Below are 2,619 nucleotides of genomic sequence, written 5' to 3' on the forward strand. Positions count from 1 at the left end.
TTTTTTTTTCTTTCTTTCTTTCCTCTGCCCCTTTTTCCTAACCTCCTGGCCAGGAAGTTTCACGTTCTTTAGCGATGCATCTTGATTAACTGTAATGTAATAATAAGAATTCAGCTACCCCGGAGGCGATGTGCGGGGCGGCGCGGCCTGTGTCATTGGCCTCCTTAGCAGCTGCTCTAGGCGCCGCAGCACTCTTGTGACTTACCACAGCCCGTGCTATCGCTGCTTCACCACTTCCTGTGGGAGAGCGGAATGCTGCTTTCCCTGGCGTCCTCGTACCCTCCCCACTTTCTAAAGGTGCTTGTTTTGAGTGTCTCCTCCACATATATTAAACACCACATTTGCCTCAACCATCCAATGTGATCAGAGAAACTCACGAGGTGAAGGACGGTCTATTACATTTACCCCCATTTCACCCGTGCCAGGGTCCTCCCTTCCTTCCGAAGTCCCCAACCTCTTGTTACCATTTCCTCTCTGTTTGGAGAGCTCCTTTGGCCAGCCTGTAGGGGTAGGTCCTGCTTGGAAGAGTGTCTTAGTTTTCCTTCACCCTAGAACGTCTTTGTTTCCCCTTTTACATCTGAAGGACAGCTTTGCTGGGTGTAGGAGTCCCGGCCCAGGGGCTCATCCTTCCTCCGCATTGTTGGACAGTCTCTCCGAGGCAAGACCAGCATCACTGGCAAAGGGGGCCATCCGGAGCCTGCCACAGGAAGCGTTTGGGGAAAGTAACCGAGGAATACTTCCCAGTTGCTTTTATGAATCCATCTTATCCTGATCCCACAACCTTGCAAAGACGGTCCAAACTGAAAACTACAATCTCTCTCATGAACATACATGAAAAAATTTCTTTAGAAATACATGCAAATAGAATTCAGCAATCTGTAAAATGCATGCCACAGCATGACCTGGGGTCTAGCCCAGGGACACAAGGCCACTTCAATATTCAAAAGCCAGTCGCTGAGATCCATCATATTAACAGGCAGGAGCAGAAGTCATGCTGTTACCAAAAGATGCAGGAAACCTGCCTGACGAAGCCCAGCGCCTGCTCACAGGGACAGTCCTCAGGGGACCGAGAGCCCAGGGAGCCGCTCCAGCTGCAGAAAGAGAAGTGGCAAGTCGCCTGGAGTTAGTGTTACACTTAACTGAAAAGATGTGTATATTTATGCATGTTTCCGCCTGGGAATTCGAGGAGGCGGGCTCTCCCACCGCTCCTGTCCATCACGGAGCCCTGAAGCGTCAGCCGGTGCACGCAGGACGTCAGGACCAGAAAAGACACAAACGGCACTCAGGCCGGAAAGAATGAAATAAAGCTGTTTCTAGTTACGGACATAATAGTCTACATAGGAAGCCCCAAGGACTCTCCACAATATCTTCCAGAACTAATAGTGTTTTCATGCACTAGAAACAAACACAAGAGAACCAAAATTTAAAATGCCACTTAAAGGCACTTAACATTTTTAAGTACTTAGGTATAAATCTCACAAAACTGCAGAATTTGCATGTGTGGGAGCATCAGCTGGGGTAGGAAGACTCCACAAAGAGGCTAATTCTCCCCACACTGCTCTGCAGGCTTAACACAAAATCTAACAGCATTGCAGCACGAGTTTCTGCACAATCAGAGAAGATTGTCCCTAAATGTTCCTGAAAAACGCAAAAGAAGTGGAATAGCTATAAGAATGCAACTGATTACCGTACATTGACTTCGTACCCGGCAACATTACTGAATTCATGGATCAGTTCCAGAAGGCTTCTGGTGGAGTCTGCAGGGTTTTCCATGTAGAGTAACATGTCGTCTGCAAAAAGGGAAAGTTTGACTTCTTCTTTGCCAATTCTGGTGTCTTTTATTTCCTTTTGTTGTCTGATTGCTGATGCTCGGACTTCCAACACTATGTTAAACAGCAGTGGTGAGAGTGGAACCCCTGTCATGTCCCTGATTTCAGGGGGAAAGCTCTCAGTTTTTCCCCATTGAGGATAACATTGGCTGTGGGCTTTTGTTTTGTTTTGTTGATGTGGTGTATCACAGTAATGGATTTGCGAATGTTGAACCAGCCTTTCAACCCAGGAATGAATCCCACTTGATCATAATGGATAATACTTTTTATATGTTGTTGAATTCAATTTGCTAGTATCTTGTTGAGTATTTTTGCATCTGTATTCATTAAGGATATTGGGCTGTAGTTCTCTTTTTTCGTTGGGCCTCTGCCTGGCTTAGGAATCAGAGTGATATGTGCTTCGTAGAATGAGTCCGATAGTCTTCCTTCCATTTCTATTTTTTGGAATAGCTTGAGAAGGATTGGCATTAACTCTTCTTTAAACGTCTGATAGAATTCCCCTGGGAATCCATCTGGCCCTGGGCTTTTATTCGTTGGGAGATTTTTGATAACTGATTCAATTTCTTCACTGGTTATGGGTCTGTTCAGATTTTCTATCTCTTCCCGTTTGAATTTTGGTAGTGTATGTGTGTTTAGAAATTTGTCCATTTCTTCTAGATTGTCCAGTTTGTTGGCATATAATTTTTCATAGTAATCTCTGATGATTGCTTGTATTTCTGAGGGATCTGTTGTAATAGATCCATTTTTCTTCATGATTTTGTCTATTTGCATGTTTTCTCTTTTCTTTCTG

Source organism: Suricata suricatta, chromosome 3 (assembly GCF_006229205.1).
Source record: "Suricata suricatta isolate VVHF042 chromosome 3, meerkat_22Aug2017_6uvM2_HiC, whole genome shotgun sequence".
Lineage (NCBI taxonomy): Eukaryota > Metazoa > Chordata > Mammalia > Carnivora > Herpestidae > Suricata > Suricata suricatta.